Source organism: Eschrichtius robustus, chromosome 20 (assembly GCF_028021215.1).
Source record: "Eschrichtius robustus isolate mEscRob2 chromosome 20, mEscRob2.pri, whole genome shotgun sequence".
Lineage (NCBI taxonomy): Eukaryota > Metazoa > Chordata > Mammalia > Artiodactyla > Eschrichtiidae > Eschrichtius > Eschrichtius robustus.
Window position 1 is genome coordinate 42,713,357 of NC_090843.1, and position 19,169 is coordinate 42,732,525.

The window sequence follows — 19,169 nt, forward strand, 5'->3', positions numbered from 1 at the left end:
ACATACAAGACCAGGAATTTAAAATCCCGTGCCAGGAATGACTTCCATTATTGTCTTCGAGTAATTATGTAGGAAGCCTTTTTGAGATTCACTACAAAAATTTGGCAGTTAAACTCTAGAGGCTAATTATATTCCTCACCCATCAGTCAGAAGGATTAACCAGTGGCTTTTAAATATACATTGTAAAAATCCAGTTAAAAATTAGTCCTTTGGTGATTTATTTTATTTTATTTTTATTATGTAACATTTGATGCATACCAAAGAGTAGAAGTGACATGTCTAAATATAATGGTAATGAGTGCCTGCTACCTAACCCCCAATGTAAGAACTAGACCATTACCTTTGCCTTTGCAGCATGTGCTTCTCCCTATCATATTCTTCTGCTCTACCTCCCAGGAGGTAACTACTACGCCTAGTATTGTGTATTTTCCTGTCTTGGTCTGTTCAGGCTGCTATAACAAAATACTACAGACAGGATGACTTACAAGCAACAGAAATTTGTTTCTCACAGTAACGGAGGCTGGAATTCCAAAATCAGAGTGCTCACATGGTTAGGGTCCATGTCTGGTGAAAGCCTGATTCCCAGTTCATAAACAGCCATCTCTTCACAGTAACCTTACCATGGTGGAAGGGGTTAGGGAGCTCTCTCAGGCTTCTTCTAAAGGGCACTAATCCCATTCACGAGAGCTCTGTTGTCATGACCTAGTCACCTCCCAAAGACCCCCACCTCCTAATATCATCACATTGGGTTTCACCTTAGGAGTTTGGGGGGGAGCATAAACATTCAGACTATAGCAATTACTCTCTTGCTTTTAAAATAATTTCATCATGTATATGTATTTCTAAGCAATGTATTACTTAGTTTTGTTTGTGTACCTTATAAAAATGATATTCTGTATGTAGTTTTCTTCCACCTGTTTTTTTTAACCCAGTGTTGTGTTTCTAAGATTCATCCTAAGGTTATGTTCTAAGATTCATATGCTGTTGTATATAGCTGAAGCAGTGTTTTATGACCTACTTTTTCCACTCATTCTTGTGTTTCTAAGCTACATCCTTGTTGCTGCGTATCTGAGTGACCTTGGGCTTTCCTTCTGAGCCAGAGTTTTATTACCTTAAAATATAAACAATAATAGTAACTACCTCATAGGGTTGTTGTGAGCACAATAAATTATTGTTATACTTCCTTTTAAAAAAGTCTTCTGGTAGTTTATTGTTTGTTCCTTGTAGATGCCCTGGCTTTTTTCTCTGAGATTTTTAAGGTCTTCACTTTTGGTGTCACACCATTTCATTATCCCAGTATGTCTAGGTGTGGATTTCTCTCTATTTATCATACTTGATCTATGCTGTGCTTTATCTATGCATTTATCTTTAATGACTTCAGGAAAATTCTTGGCTGTTGTCTTTTTCAATATTGCCTTTCTCCTATTTTTTTCTATTCTTTTCTTCTAGAACTCTCATTAGACATATATTAAACCTTGTTCTATCCTCCATGTCTTTCAATCCCTCTTTCATATTTTCCATCTCCTGTACTCTCTGTGCTGCATTCTAAGTAATTTCCTCAGATATAGTTACCAGGTTACTAATCCTGTCTTTAGCTGTTTTTGTTCTGTTTTTAACACATTCACTGAATTGTTAATTTCAAAATCTATATCTATTGGCCAAAAAGTTCTATTTGGTTCTTTTACTGATCTTTCTGGTCATTTTATTTTTTTTTTCTGGTCATTTTAATAGTCTTTTGTTTCTTTATCTATTTAATTCCATATTTGATTTCTTTAAATGGTTCAGAAAAGGTTATTTAATAATCTGTAAATGACAGTTCCAATTCCAGTTCTTCAGTTCTTATAAATTTATTTTTTGTTGGTTCTGTTGATCCTAACTCATGGTGGCTTACGTGTTGGTCATTTTTTTAAAATTGTGAGCTCATATTTTATTGAACTTAATTTATGGAAATCCAAGGACCCAAATTGGGAGTGGCTTTCCTCCAGAAAGTACTTACATTTGATTCTGAGGAGTGGTCTGGGTTGCAGTTGATCAGAGATCTTTGAAGCTCCTCTTGCAGAACCAGGCTCAAAGCAGGAATCTCAGGTGTAATTCTCATACCTCGCAGTGTGCCCTCATGCTTCGTCTCCTTGTCCTGGACTGGTACTGGCATTTGCCCATGGCAACTCTGACTTTTATGTCTGCTTATTGCTTCCTGTTCTTATTTGAGCTCACTTTTTTTCTTTTTGAGCTCTTTCATGAAACCCCAGAAAAACTTTTTTTTTTAAATGAAATTAAATATTAATGTATTCAAATCTTTATTGTGCATTTTAAATGAGCAAGGGAAATGACTTTACAAATACAAATCTTATTTGGCCTTTATATAGTTATTCAACCATTTTTTAAAATTAATTAATTTATTTATTTTTGGCTGTGTTGGGTCTTTGTTTCTGTGTGAGGGCTTTCTCTAGTGTGGCAAGCGGGGGCCACTCTTCATCATGGTGCACAGGCCTCTCACTATCGCGGCCTCTCTTGTTGCAGAGCACAGGCTCAGTAGTTGCGGCTCACGGGCCTAATTGCTCCATGGCATGTGGTATCTTCCCAGACCAGGGCTCGAACCCGTGTCCTCTGCATTAGCAGGTAGATTCTCAACCACTGCACCACCAGGGAAGCCCCCAGAAAAACTTTTAAATGCCTTTTAGTTTTGATTCAAGTCAGAGTTTAACTGTCTCATAGCTAATAGCCCTTCAGGTTATTTAACTTTCCAGTTGCCAGAAATACATGTCTGTACAACATTTCTAGCTGAGTAACAATTCTTGGATGAAAGCTGTGGAGGATTCTTCCATTAGTATAATATTAAGCTTCTCCTTTCACTAAAGTCCCTGTCACAGAACTTAAGTTCTGTGCAAAAGGAACACTCAGTTGAAAGTATACATGTGAATTATTGTCTATGTTACCTTGGGAAAAATCACTTATCCTAGATAAATTATTTAACCTCTCTGTTTCCATTTGTTGTACTATAAAATGGGGATATACTTACCACCATACCTACCCACAAGTTGTAAGGGTAAAATGAGAAACTGTGCTAGAAACAAAAAAACAAAAAAAACAAAAACACAGAAAAAACCTTGAAAAATAGTGAGTGAGAAACAAAATACAATGATAATTTATAGTAACTAACATTTACTGAGCACTTACTATGTTTGGCAGTTTGTTAATAAGCTCTTTATAAAGCTCTCATTGGCTGATTACAGCAACCCAATAAGATGGGTACTAATATCCTGACTTAACAGTTGAGGAAATTGAGACTCAGAAAGACTAAAAGTATAAGATGATGGTACTGTTATTTAGGAGCTCCTTATTTTCATCACATCCAGTTCAGTTGTTATATTAAAGGGCAGATGATTCCTCGAAGTAAGTTAAGTGCTGCCATATCTCAATTTTCTGGATGATTTTCTCTCAAGTAATGAGAAGTATTTTGCAAGGATCTATGCCCATAGAGATGCCTGCGATGTTAAAACTTCCACCCTGAAGAAGTGATGTGTTTTTGATAAAAGCAACTTAAGCTATGAAGACTCCATTGCAATTTGTACAGCTGTGTAATCGAAACTACTAAAAGGCAAGTTAATATATTATTCTACTCACAGAACAGCAGTTTGATTCCTATGACTTCTTGGCACATCTGTTTGGGATATAAATCCTAAGCAGACTGAGCAGTCACTTTCTAAATCTTCAAAATGCTTTACTAAGCAAAGTCTTTTGTGTGGTTAAGGGGGAAAAAAATTAATAGACTCCCAAGTGAGTGGAGTAGTCTAGCTCACTGTGGAGTGTTTAGGGTAGGTGCAGGCAGACTGGGAACTTGAAGAAGGTGCACTCTGAGGTACAGGATGGCACACAAGCCTAAAAGCACCAGAAGGTGAACTCTCTTGCCAACTTGAGATAACTAAAGAGAGTCTTTGGGAAATGGGTTGCCCATGTTTGCAACATGTTTAATTTTTCTTATTGGCAAGTGTTCAAATTATATTTAACTGGGCTTGATTAGAGATGCCAATTATTACTGGCCTGCTCACATCCCTTTCTAATAAAATCCCTACCCACTGACCTTACTGAGTGGTCTGTGGGCCACATGACCATGACCATGGCTAATTGGACACCTGGTCCAAGGGCCTGACCATAAACTATATCCAGTGACATATGCCTCATGTATTTTTGTTTAAAAGGAAAAGAAGAAGTCAAATCTTCTCCCTTGGGAACTTACAGTAAGAGGCACAAAGGGAAGCTACAATTTTGGTATATCCTGGAACTGGAAGGCCATAAAGGTATAGAGGCTAGAGTGGCCACTTTTATAGACAGGTACAAGATGAGTCAGTGAAGAAGGCTGGTCCAGAGAGAGAGTGGTGCTGATTCACTGAGAGGTCAAAAAGCCCTGAGAGGGATGACGGAGTGGCTGTTGCGTACTGTCGCTACAGTTCCACCTCTTCCTTAGGCTTTCTGGTTCAGTTTACTTAAGTTTTAGTGCACATATATGTTTTTTCTATAAACCCTCCTTTTGACTTATGTCTTAGTGATGAGTAACTTATCTCTAGTAACTTGACTCAATCTCTGTTTCTTGCAAACAAAAGAACCCAGTATGGATCAGACAGTTCATCACTATTCTGTCAAATGCTGCTCTGGGTGTTAATACATAGACTATCCTCAAAAGTACCCTACTTGTTTCCTGTTTTAGTAGGACTCCTGCATTGCAAGTGGCAGAAAGCCACATCAAACTGACCTAAAAGGGGTAGTTTATGGGAAGAACTGAAATATCTGAAGAAACAATGAAGTCTGGAGAAGGACAAGGATGCTCCTGAGCCTTAGGAACAACTGGAACCAAGAACTCAAGCCCTGTTGGAATCTAGCTCTACCTCTTGTCTCTGCTTCTCTCCCTCCTTTTTTTATTTTTTCCCCTTGCTGCAGACTAACGTCTTCTACGTGATAGAAAACATGGCCTCTGAGCATCCCAGTTTTCTACAGAGCTGTATGGTTTAGTGATTAGGGAACATGGGACCCAAGTCAGGTGGAGTGGTTTTGAATGCAAACTTAGCCATCAACTGGTAGGGAGATCTTGACCTTTAAGCTTAACCTTGACTTTTGCATAACTTTTCTAAGCCTCTGTTTCCTCCTGTGTAAAATGGAGATTAAAAATAGGTGCCTATCCAGAAATAGAGACACAGATGTAGAGAACAAACGTATGGACACCAAGGGGGAAAGGGGAAGTGGGATGAACTGGGAGATTGGGATTAACATATATATACACTAATATGTATAAAATAGACAACTAATGAGAACCTGCTGTATAGCACAGGGAACTCCACTTCGCTGTACAGTAGAAACTAACACAACATTGTAAAACAACTATACCCCAATAAAAAAAAAAGTAGGTGCCTGGGGCTTCCCTGGTGGTGCAGTGGTTGAGAATCTGCCTGCCAATGCAGGGGACACGGGTTCAAGCCCTGGTCTGGGAAGATCCCACATGCCGTGGAGCAATTGGGCCCGTGAGCCACAATTACTGAGCCTGCACGTCTGGAGCCTGTGCTCCACAACAAGAGAGGCCGCGATAGTGAGAGGCCCGTGCACCGCGATGAAGAGTGGCCCCCGCTTGCCGCAACTAGAGAAAGCCCTCACACAGAAACGAAGACCCAACACAGCCATAAATAAACCATAAATAAATAAATAAATAAATAAAATTTAAAAAAAAAAGTAGGTGCCTATCTCCCAGCATTGTTGTGAAGATTATGTGTGATAATGTATGTAAAGCATCTAGCTCAGCATCTGACACTCAATTAAGTTAGTACTTAGCAAAACCAGAAAAGGCTTTTCCTTTGAGAATGTAGATCTTAGCATCTGATACAAATACATTTACAGGAAAAAGGAAGGCAGGACCTTTGGTAAATTTCTCCATCAGCAAGTTGCAGGAGGTTGAATTGCAAGGGACCAGTCAGAAGTAAGGTTTGCCAAGATCTGATAGTAGATTCTGATAGCAGCTCCTTTTAACTGTCACTGGAGGGCCCTAACAGGCCTGGGGATTCTCAAGTAGGACTTAGCTCTGAAACTCACTGCTAGCCAAGGCATAGTCATCCATGACCACCGGAGGGTGCCAGATCGTCAGGATGGGGAGTTGGCACTTCACTGGCCTAGGAGACTGTTCGTGGAGAACAAGCCGAGAGAAGGAAAGAGGACCAATAAAGAAGTGTGTGCCTAACTGGCTTATTGGAGGTATCATGCCAGCCAGGGACCCTGGAAACCTGGGAACAAGAAAATCCAGAGCCTCAGGAAATCTCTATACCTGCTTGGTCTGGGTTGAAGTCTCAAACAACCAAGTCTCAAAGAGAGCAGGCCGGAAAACCAGGGAACTGGTAAAACATCAAGACAAGAGGGTTGTGAGAGATTAAGAATCAAATTTGAGTTGAAGATCCTACACAGAAGGCAAGCCAAGGCCAAGAAGAAGACAAAGATGGAGCCTAGAGATATGACCTAAGGCAAAGTCAGCAGAGGGCAAGAGCATCTAGGCTGCTATCTGGGTGAGGTCTGCTGCAACTATCAAACCAGTTCAGACTAAACTGTTAGAATGATTATTTCAGTCTTAAAGTAAACTCTGCTAATTAATTCAATCATGCTCCAAGATAATAGATATTAAAACACAGTTATCTAATATGTAATTATCTAATACATAAAATGGATTTGCCAGTTATTATCTAAGCTGCAGTTCTTTATGCTCCATCAGAAAATTCATCATAGGATAAAGTTGTAGAAAAAAATGAAAGCGCTACTAGTCAGAAGTCCAGAGGCAATTTAAAGGATAACATTTATTGGGCTTCAAAAATATGGAAAATATAGAAAAGTATAAATAAAACAAAAGTGATTTGTACTCCCACAATTTTAGTTGGTCTTTTAGTCTTATTTTATTTATTTATTTTTTATAAATTTATTTATTTATTTTTGGCTACGTTGGGTCTTCGTTGCTGTGTGCGGGTTTTTATCTAGTTGTGGCAAGCGGGGGCTACTCTTCGTTGCGGTGCGTGGGCTTCTTGTTGTGGTGGCTTCTCTTGTTGCAGAGCACAGGCTCTAGGCGCACGGGCTTCAGTAGTTGTGGCACAGGCTCAGTAGTTGTGGCTTGCGGGCTCTAGAGCACAGGCTCAGTAGTTGTGGCGCACGGGCTTAGTTGCTCCGTGGCATGTGGGATCTTCCTGGACCAGGGCTTGAACCTGTGTCTCCTGCATTGGCAGGCAGATTCTTAACCACTGTGCCACCAGGGAAGCCCAGTCTTATTTTAAATATATAGTTTATGAGTATATTCAATTTGTTATTCTTTCTTTTACACCTACCATCACTTTACAAGTATCCCTCTATGTAACATAATTATTTTTAATGACTGCATATGGGAGCCATGAATTTCATGTGGATGTACCATAAATTACTTTAACACGCTTTCACTCTTACTGAATATTTTGTTTTCAATTATAAATTATACTATGATAAATATCTTTTGTGCATAAAACTGTGTTCACATTTCTGATTATTTCCTTAGAAGCTATTCTGGGGACTTCCTTGGCAGTCCAGTGGTAAAGAATCTGCCTTATAGTGTAGGGGACGTGGGTTCGATCCCTGGTCAGGGAACTAAGATCCCACGTGCCGCGGGGCAACTAAGCCTGCTTGCCACAACTACTGAGCTCGTACGCCTCAACTAGAGCCCACGTGCTGCAAACTACAGAGCCCACGCGCCCTGGAGCCCATGCGCCACAACTAGAGAGAGAAAACCCCCCACGCCACAACTAGAGAGAAGCCCGTGCACCATAATGAAGAGACCGCGCGCTGCAACGAAAGATCCTGCATCCCTCAACGAAGATCCAGTGTGCCACAACTAAGACCCACCACAGCCAAAAAAAAAACTTAAATAAATAAGTAAATAAAAAATAAATCTTTAAAACAACAAAAAAGAAGCTATTCTGGAAAACAGAGTTATTGGTTCAAAGAGCCTGAGTGTTTTAAGACTCTTGGTATATAAGGTCAAATTGTTTTACAGAAATTTTGGCCAAATCTACATTTTTCTCTGCATTCTCACCAACATTAAATGTTTTCTGCTTAAGTAATATGGTCTTTAATAAACAATACTAATAGAACTGTAGATTTTAAAATATTTTTTTATTCATTTATATTTCATCTGTTATGAATTATCTGTTTATGTCTTTTACCTATTCTTCTAAATTTGGACCACAGTGTTCTTCTTATGCATTTATTTAAATAAAACGTAATAAAGATTTTAAAGTATATTAACCTTTTGTCATATTAACAATTGGCATTTTTCTAATATTTATTTATTTGGTTGCACCGGGTCTTAGTTGCAGCAGGCAGTCTCCTTATTTGTGGCTCCAGGGCTCCTTAGTTGCGGCTCGCCAGCTCCTTAGTTGCAGCACACGGGCTCCTTAGTTGTGGCATGCACGTGGGATCTAGTTCCCTGACCAGGGATCGAATCCAGGCCCCCTGCATTGGGAGTGCACAGTCTTAGCCACTGCGCCACCAGGGAAGTCCTGGCGTTTATTTTTATTATGATACCTTGGTTAAAGAAGATCTTTTATTTAATTGAGTTTATTTATTATTTGGCATTTCATCTATTGATTTAATGATTATAAAGTTTTTCCTTACCTGAGAGATAAGATGAATATTCTTATCTTTTTAATCTTATTGCATTTTCTTTTAGTATTTTAAGATTTTATCTTATATTTAATGCTTGAAATTAGCAGGATTTCCTTTTGAGCTATGATATAAGGTGAGAGTCAATGTACCCTTGTAGTTAAGCAAAGTGCTTGTGACATACAGCCACTGGACCTGGTGAAGGAGCTTCATAGCACTCAGGGTCTCCCTGGCTTACTCCTGGGTGACTCTAGTTCTATGCTGGTTGCCTATGCTAGGCACCATGAACATCACACACTGGATTGCTTCTGTTAGTTGTAGCCACAGGAGGATTTCCAATGTTTTCCCTACTCCCTTGTACTTTGAAATAGGGAACCCACCTGGCCATTTCACTCCCTAGTTTATAAGAGATAGAAAAATCAGAACACTCAAAGAAGGGGGTTCACTTGGGTCTATCTCAGCTGTTCCAGGCTCTAGTGGTCCAAGCACATTGTCACAGGATACTGGATACCTTGTATCCAGTTTGATGCTTTCAAACCTCTAAGGTAGCAGTGACAATAAATGATTCCCATTCTTAAATCAGGTAGTTGATATCAACCAAGCCAGCTTCTTCCATGTGTATTGATTGTTGCCAGAGCCACAGCTCTCTTGTATAATATTTGGGCAACATGGCCCTCACTGCACTGTTAAGGGCATTGGTTTCAAGGGTGTAGAGCTGTTTGGATCAAGGGAAGTCAAAGTTGGGAAGGAGACAAGCAAGTCATCAACTGCTAGAATGCTTTATCTAACTCTGGATCTGAGGGAAACTTTTTCTTCCTTTTAAGAAGGTTAATTTTGGTCCAGGAAAGACAGAGGCCTGTGAGAATTCCAGGAATAACTCAATGCCTTTGGTGAACCTGGCTGAGTAGAAAGTACAAGGCCACCACGTAGACATCCATGAGGCTCTCTAACACAGTTTTTGGAGTTGGCCTGGTGTCAGTCAGCCTGCTACTGCCAGTGGTCAAAGAACCTGTTTTGTGGGCTCATGTCAGATTGGGGAAGTATATCCTGAAATTGTGCAGATAGAGCATGACCTCCAGGAAGTCGTACAAGTTGCTGTTCATAAATGATTAAGACAATGCATAGGCAACACAGCAATGCCACGTATTTAGACTTACTCAATCGTAGGCAGTCTTTCTTTCATATTCCTTCCAGATCAGGGATAAGTTGCAGGTTGCTTAAAGTTTTTATTTTGTAAAGACCTATGCCGGAAGTCAGAGATCAGTAGGATCAGATAGTGGTCTCAGATAGAGGACTTGTAGAAGTTGTAATTCTACAGAGGCAGAATTCCGTATTTATTACAAAGGACACTGGGACTGGGATGAAGGAGGTGAAGAGACTGATAAAACTGTCACACAAGGGAGGTGGCCAGTTACACTGCTGAAGGTCTCTGACTCTAACTCTGAAGGGAATATACGTGAAGGACGCTGGATCTGTTGAATGGCCTCACTTATGTAGTAGGGAGGCTCCTATACTTGTATCTAAAACCACTTCCCTGAAGGTCTCGTGCTCATCCAGAATTCTGGAAACCGAGATCATGGGTGAGATCTGGCTTGGATGGGAGCTGGGGTGATGGGAGGCACAGACTATAATGATGGCAGAAATATGACAGTGAGGAGAGGGAGTAGGTTTTCCAGGATATGGTGGGGTCATGGGCCTCTAGTCAGAGCCGGAAATCCAGGGACAGCACATACATTGAATGTCCCCAGTTTCTATCCATGCTGCAGTGGCCTTATATCAGGTGGGAGAGAGACCAGCTAGACCAGAGAAAGCTGTCTGACCCACTTAGTCCATCATTGTTTCAATCTAAAGACTGGAACCCACAAACCTATGTTCCACTGGCATGTGAAACGTCCCTTCATGAGCCTAAGAGCCAGGCTACCCCATAGGCTGAGGTCCAGCAGACTATCTGGTGGGATGAATGGGACCTCTTTGAACCAGGCATCAATAGATAAAGTAGCCTGCTCTTTTTCAGGCAAGCCCAGCCACCCAGCCTGCTAGCTGTGGAACGAATAGAAAATGTCAACTAGCTGAGTTGAAACATACCTCACTTTATTTGGCCAATTGTTTGGTTTAATTAACAGACACACTTCCAGACACACTTTGTCTCAGTTGTTATTTTCAATTTAACATTGAATCTTAATTCAGTCCTTTTAAATGATGACAAAGGAATGGCACTGCAATTTGCCTGTTTTCCTGAACATCTTTCTGTTACTGTAAATAAATATATTTATTTCTGTGAATAAATGAGATAAAACCATGGTTACTATTGAATACAACCATTGTAATTATTATGTCATCATGATATAGAGCATAGTGCAGGGCTAGTAATTGATAACCTGCTCCCAGGGCAATGTTTATGTTAACCTTCCCTCTATCCACCCACCTTGGCCTTCTGAGGTAAAAGTGGAGCCCATTACTTCTCAATGACATGAATTATCATTTTCTTTTTAGTTTTTTTGTTTTGTTTTGTTTTTTAAATATTTATTTATTTATTTGGCTGTGCCGGGTCTTAGTTGAGGCATGCGAGATCTTCATTGCGGCATGCAAACGCTGAGTTGCAGCATGTGGGATCTAGTTCCCTGACCAAGGATGGAACCCAGGCCCACCGCATTGGGAGCATGGAGTCCTAGCCACTGGACCACCAGGGAAGTCCCATGAATTATTATTTTTGTATGTGGGGATGACATGGTATAATTATGTCCTCAGTAGATTTATGCTTTGAGTTGCTTTACAAGTTGTAGTAGCAGATTTGCCCTGATTGATCAACGTTCTGCAGTTAGGGTCTATATTAGTTAGAGTTCCTCAGTTGTACACAACAGAAACAGACTCTGGAAAATTTGAGTAGAAAATAAATGTTTTAGAAGGATAATGGGAAAGCTGGGGAATCTTCCTAGAGAAGGACAGGAACCAGGATATCTCTAGAGGTTTAGACGGCAGGAAGTCCTTGACAGTCTAAGGGCACAGCTGTGGGACAATGGGTGCCAACCAGATTTTCAGTGTCTAGGTCACATCATTCAGGATTCATATCTCAGGGGCTTCCCTGGTGGTGCACTGGTTAAGAATCTGCCTGCCAGTGCAGGGGACACGGGTTCGAGCCCTGGTCTGGGAAGATCCCACATGCCAAGGAGCAACTAAGCCCGCCTGCCACAACTACTGAGCCTGCACTCTAGAGCCCACAAGCCACAACTACTGAGCCCACGCGCCGCAACTACTGAAGCCCACGTGCCTAGAGCCCATGCTCCGCAACAAGAGAAGCCACCGCACTGAGAAGCCCGGGCACCACAATGAAGAGTAGCCCCCACTTGTCGCAACTAGAGAAAGCCTGCGCACAGCTACGAAGACCCAACGCAGCCAAAAATGTAAAAATATTTTAAAAAAAAAGATTCACATCTCAGGAGAGCCTGTTGGCCTAGCTCCTTGGTTATGGGATAACAAGGCAGTTTGATTTAGTCCCACCAAGACTATACACACTGGGGGCAAGGTAGTTTCCCAATCAGAGTGCTGTTCCAAAATAAGCCTTGTGTTGTACAAGGGCTCCAAGACCCAACTGTCCACAGTTGCTCTAATCCTGAGTGCCCCAGGACTTGCTCTCCTTCAGTGGCTTCTGCAGCTCTCCTAGGGTCAAATTTGAATCCTCACCACTTCTCCTGGTCACCAGGACCACCACATGTCATTGTCCTCCACCACTGTGGCTGGGACTTTGGATGTAATGAAAAGGTTTCCTACAATTACAACTTTTATAGCCAACAGGCAAGACATTTTGCCTACAGAGAAATGATAGTTCTGGTTTTAGGCCCCCAAAATACCATATGGATCCTAAAGTTTTCAGTTCCCCAAGTGAGCTCCCCAAGTGGGAATATTTGAGTGCGCTCCTCTGTATCACACTCAGGAATACTTCTCCCTGCCAAAGTCATCAGTGTCCTAACCTGAAGCATGTTTCATCTTATTCTAACCAACATCAGGGTGAATTCTTTTCTTGATCATGCTATTCCCTCTTCAAAGGTATTCCTAGGCTTATCCTCCCTCCCAATGTTTCAGGGGTGGTATTAGTCCCAAGGTCTCCTACGCCACTTCTCTCATGAAATGAGGACTCCTGGTTGTGTCTGCTGATGTCCCAGAGATGTGCAAGTGAGGTCCTTAATGTAACAGAGTTTAAGTGTCGGCTTGTGGTAGGGTATGCAAGGCATGTACAAATAAGAGGCTCCATATTGAGCTGGGGAGGCTAAACTTAGATAATGGGCCAGGATGCATGGTGGGGGTTGGGATCGTTTCAGTGGAGATGAATTACTTGGAACTCCAGCTTGAATCCTGTAGCAACAGAAAGCAACTAATCTGCCTCCACCGCATATGGGGCCATTCTGATAAGAATCAGCACTGTGGGAATAAAGTCAAGAGTCCAGAGGACTCCCAGGGCTGAGGAATATGTGTTACTGGTACTAAAACTCTAAATGCACTTTCCCACAGAAATACCGTTATAAATAGTGGTCAGGGTCTTTAGTATCGTTAGTACAATATTTAGGTACATTAGGGTTCTGTAAGCTTTTGAGGGCTTGCCTTGGGGCAGAGACACAATTTGTAATATTGTTTCTATAGGAAAACTGGTTCCCAGTTCCAGACAACAACCCAACAAATAAACTAATAAGCTGGGAATTGCCTATTTTGAGGCTTTTCACTGGTAAACACAATAGATTCATAAGGCTTTCACAGTCAAAATGAACTTACAGCCTGTAGTCTAAGATATTGGCTCTGAGCCCAGAAGCCCGCCTCTGCCCCTCTGTCCTCTCTCTGCTGAATGTTTTGATTGAATTCCTCATAGCCTCAAGAGTCCATCAGAGGCTCTATCCCCAGATCCACCTGCAGGCATTCCACTAAGTTAAAAGCTTAGTACATTCGGCCCTCCATATTGATGAGTTCTGCATCCAAGGATGCAGAGGACCAACTATGGGATTTGAGCATCCATGGATTTTGATATCTGCAAAGGGTTCTGAAACCAGTTCCCCCACAAATACCGAGGGCTAACTGTACCTTTAATCCTAAATTTTTAAATGGAAACTTTTCAGAATTACAAAAAGGCATAAAGAATAATGAATGCTTATGTCTCCATCTTCAGAAACAAAGTATGAACTATATAGTTGAAGCCCTTATGGCCTGTCCCTGGTCTCATCCCATCCTGGCCCTAATCCAAGTGTTTGGGGATGGGGACTCAGCCCATGTTGTAGAGGTATCAATTTTAGGAAATGGAGAAAACAGTCAGTATGTGTCAGGCCCATATTCTAGAAGGAGGCAGGGAAGGCAGTCCAGGGAGAATCAGGACAGGGTGTCTCATGAGCCGGATTTGTCTAGCCCGGCAGATGGTCTATGTCTGACAAGCATGGAATCAAGGCCAGGAAATCAGTAATCATAGGAAAGGGTGGGCAAAAATGGAAAAAGTCTCATCAGAGAGGCCACCTCTCTGAGTTCAATATTTCTAGGCTACAGGAACAGGGCAATAATAGATAAAAGTCCATTCACTCACTCAGTCATTCATTCAGTCATTCATCCAACAAATTAATCCCTGTCTAGGTCACAAGCATTAGAGGGGAGAAATATAAACAAGAACAACAACAACAACAAAAATGGCCCTGTTCTGAGGAAACCTCGATTAGAAGAGGAGAGGACATACAAAGATAGTTACAATATAATATGGTAAGTTAAAAGATAAAAGGGGGCTTGACAGGGCTCAAGAGGCAGGCTGGGTCAGCATCAAACCCGTACACCAGGTGTTAGTTTAAGAAATAATCCAGAATGAAGCTTCTTAAGGAGGGAGTAGAGGGTTTGGTGGCGCAGTGAGGAGCTAAGAGATGTTCTGGGCCAAAGGAAGGAGATGAGATGGCGGAGGTCAGAAATTCAGATTCAGTGGGTAAAGATGAATCAGGGGCAGACAGAGATCTGGAATGAAACTGGAGTTCAGGCATTGGACAGGTGGGACACCTGTCACCTTGTGCTTACAGGTCCTCCTTTAGCTACCATTCTAGATACTACCTTCCTGACACCACCATTTGGAGTCCATAAACCACTCTAATCCCCATACTTCTCTATTTCTGCTTCTCTTTACCTCACCAGACATTTACTTGTGTCCTTAGGACTCCTGTCTGTTGGTGAACAATTTCTCCTACTTCTTCAACTTCTTCACAGAATTAACTCTAGTAGACAAAATTTGGAGTACCTCCACAGCTCACAAAGACCTCATAGCACCTCCCCTCACCCATAATGGTTCCTCCCCCAACCCTCTACTCCCTACTGGCCACAGATAGCTAGAGTTGATTTCTGTTACATGCAACTAGAGACCTAGGTAATCTCCCACCACCTTCTAGCCTGAACTGAAACCTGGCTTTCCCCTGAGGTTACCACTTCCCCTGCAGTCCTTTCAAGTAGAAGCTATTTATTCCTCCCTGCCCCACGTAGAGAGAGGCACTAGCAACATTCTAGCTCCTGAAGCTAGAAATTGAGCAGTTTCTCTTCTCTTCTAGTATGAAAAACCTGCCCCACTGAGATCCGTGCCATCCAACTAGCCACCTTCTCTCCTGTCATCTACCAACCTGGTTACACCCTCACATTTTGTTAAATGCCTGGCTCATTTCTTCATCCTGTGGGGAGAGGGATTTTGCTGACTTTGTGGAACACCCACTCAGTGTCCCAGCTTCTTAGTTCCTTGACCTTTCAAACTCAATGTCTTCACTTCCCAGTCTACTTCAGTGTACTCCTGTGACCACACCCTGTACTTTGTCACCACCGGTACAGTTCCACCATGGAAAATGTAAACTCTCTATCACTATGCCTACCCGTCCAGCTCTCTCCTCTGACACAATCTGATGGATTGAGGCCTCTACAAATTTTCAGCTATGTTTTCAGCTTATTGGATAAAGCTTTTTACTTGTTTCTCATTTTACTTGCCCTTTCATCCCCGGCCATCATTACAAACCTTCACTATTCGTCCCAGGCTCTACACAATCAGGTGAAACTCTGTTCATTTATTAATTTACTCATTAATGCTATTCAACAAATATTTATTACATACCTACTATGTGCCAGGTACTGTGGCTACAATGGCACAGCTTTGCCAGTGAGGAGCTCAGAGTCAAGAAGGAGGCCCATCCAATAATCACAGAACATAATTACAAACCATGATAAGACCTGGGGGTGGAGCCAGGAGGTAGAAAGGAGAATTTCAGGAAGAAACAGCATGAGCAAAACTCTGAGGCAGCATGGAGTGTGGTTTGAGGAAATGAAACAAAAAGACCTATATGATTGGAGACAGAAAACTAGAAAGAGAGTGGAGCCAGGGGAAGCTGAATGAGGGGAGTGATAGGGTAAGATCTGCACTTTGAAAAGACCATTGTCAAGGGATGAATAGGTGGAGCCCAGGGCCTTTTTTTAGGGCAGTGAAACTGTTCTGAATGATACTGTAATGGTGAATACATGACAATATGCATTTGTCAAAATCCATTGAACTGTATAATACAAAGTGTGAACCCCAATATGAACGATGGGCTTTAGTTAATAATAATAGTATATTAACATTGGTTCATCAATTGTAACAAATGTACCACACGAATACAAGATATTAATAACAGAGGAAACTGGGAGTAGAGTAGAGAGGGGGTATAAGGGAACTCTCTGCTCTATGTGCTCGATTTTTGTAAACCTAAAACTGCTCTAAGAAATAAAGTCTACTAATTAATAAAAAATAAATAAGGCGAAGGGAGAAGACCACTGGCTGCTGTGAGGAAAGTAGACTGGAGGCAGAGGAAATGTGGGCAAACCATTAGAAAGCTGTCTCAGAAGTCCAGACAAGAGAAAATGGTAGCTTGGACTAGAGTGGTTATAGAGAAAAAGGAGATGGACTTCCCTGGTGGTGCAGTGGTTAAGAATCTGCCTGCCAATGCAGGGGACATGGGTTTGGTCCCTGGTCTGGGAAGATCCCATGTGCCACGGAGCAACTAAGCCCGTGAGCCACAACTACTGAGCCTGAGTTCTAGAGCCTGCGAGACACAACCACTGAGCCCACGTGCCACAACTACTGAAGCCCACGTGCCTAGAGCCCGTGATCTGCAACAAGAGAAGCCACTGCAATGAGAAGCCTGCGTACTGCAACGAAGACCCACTGCAGCCAAAAAATAAATTAATGAATAAAGTTTTCAAAAAAGAAAAATAAAAAGGAAAAAGAGAAATGGATAGAAGATGGTATTGACAAGGCTTGGTATTGGATTGGATATGGGTTGGGGACCAAGTACCACTGAGATTTCTGGCTTGCCCTACTTGATGATTGAATGATGTCCCCTGATGATTAAATGAGGGTCTAGGACAACTTTATCAACACCATTACTACTTGCTAAGAAACCACTGAACACAGATTCTCAGCATGCATGTAAATATGATGCTCATACGAAAGACATTTCATTGCCTGCTTTTCAGCTCTGACTGTGATGATTCCCCACCAGACCTTGTTTAAAAGGGGGGGTCATCGCATGAGTTCTGTTCTTGTTTCAACCATTAACTGAAGTAGACAAGGTTATTTGGCTTTTCTGGGCCTCAGTATTTACACCAGTAACACAAGAAAGCTGAACCAGATGGCCTCTGAAGGGTAGTACAGAGTTGGAATGGGGGATGCCAGTGGTCTCTGGTAGCCAGAGGTCTTCCAAACACTGAGTACTCTTCATGACTGTCTCTCCTCAACCCCTGGGCTTTCACAGTGAATGCTAATATAGCCTATTGGTTGGTCATTGTTCTGCTCCTGGCAGAGCTACAGTTCCTGGATTCCTGCTTCCGTGTTCCAGGACCATGACTAGGGTCTGCATGAACCACCATAACCTCAAGTAACTATGGACCAACATCAAATACTTCTCTCTAAGTCAGTTTTCGGACACAATACCAGATGGTCCCAGAGAAACTTTATAGTCCTCTGTGTGTTTTTATTTCAAAATCAAGCCTGTCTTCAGACAGCAGAACAAATGTGCCGACATCTTGTTCCAAAAACCAAAATACACAAACTCCCAGGAACCACCAGCCCTTTAGTCAATCTGCCTTCTAGAGAATGCTCTTACTATTCGGTACTCCTGGGTTTACCTCCTTTCCAGTCACACCACTAACACAGCACAGCATCTGTAGCCAATTGAGCCATGCCAACTTTGTTGCCAACCCACAATCAACAAGGTAGGGGGCTGCCCCTCCATCTGAATTTCTCCACATAAACTCCTATCTATGGGTTCCTACAGGGGAACTCAGGGTCATACGCTTTAGTTGTGGCCATGATGCCTTTGCATACCGTGGCTTGTCTAAAACACTTCATTGAGGGAATTCCCTGGCGGTCCAGTGGTTAGGACTCCGTGCTTCCACTGCAGGGGGCACGGATTCGATCTCCGTGGTCAGGGAACTGAGATGCCGCAAGCCGTGCAGCACAGCCAAACAAACAAACAAAAAATAAAATAAAATAAAATACTTCATTGAGAACTGCCTAAAGTAAACACGATGACATAAGTCTGGCATAAAAACCAGCACTATGTTGAAAGCCTTGGCACTTAGGCTCAGACTAAGGACTGTCTCAGAGAATCCAAAGGCCTCTTGCTCTTGCCACATCTTCCAGCCAGCCCTAGGAAGCACACCTCATGGAAACTGTCACTGATTTACCCCTACCTAAGGCTATGATACCTTCCAGCAAGGAACATGGCAGAGTTTCCCTACGCCTCACTCTGGCCATGATTTGAGTGATGGACTCTGCCTTACGTTATGTTCAAGACCACTCCTGCTCTCTGCCCTGCTTCCTTCTCAGAGTCCCTGAATCAAATAAGTGCCTTCTAACTTTCCATCTCATGAATGAGAAAGCTCCCTATGGATGACATCCTTCCACATTTAGATTACTGCTCTGGAGTCTAAGCTTATCCCCCAGTGGTAAATATGTTAATTCTATATAGTGTCTGCTACACTATAATTTCTTCCTTCTATGGGAAGCTTATTATTAATAGTTTGAGTCAAACTGCAGTTTGCTGGCCAGCCACTGTATTAATTGTCCTTAGTCAAATGTCAGCCCTTAGTCTGATCAGCTCTGTCTGGGGAAAGAGGAGTGACGTAGTAATAAACATGACAACCTATTGCTGCTGCTCCTGAAGGCAGCCAGTTGGTCCACAGAGTTTCCAGCAACTGACCCCAAGGCCTGGTTTGAACAAAGAAACTGAGGCAATTAGAATACACCTGAAGCACTTTTGTGATTATGTGATGAATGTCTCTCTTTCTGACTAAACAATAAGCTGCATGGGGGCACGTAGTAGGTGGTCAATAGGTATTTTTCAAATTAATGAATAAATGCACAAATAAAGCTGAAAGGCGGTAGGATTAAGAGAAGTTGGGGAAGTCAGGAGGAAACTTGAATGAGTCAAAGCTTTGACTAAGTCAAGTTATGAGTAACCTAAGTTATGAGTAAGCAGAGCCTATTATGCAGAAAA

General features: G+C 42.0%; 1 long non-coding RNA gene across 2 annotated transcripts in view; it reads left to right on the forward strand.

Annotated features, from left to right (window-relative positions):
• The window catches only part of LOC137755398 (uncharacterized), a 129,062-nt gene that overhangs the window by 97,691 nt on the left and 12,202 nt on the right, over nt 1-19,169 (forward strand). The gene's annotated exons all lie outside the window — the stretch shown is intronic.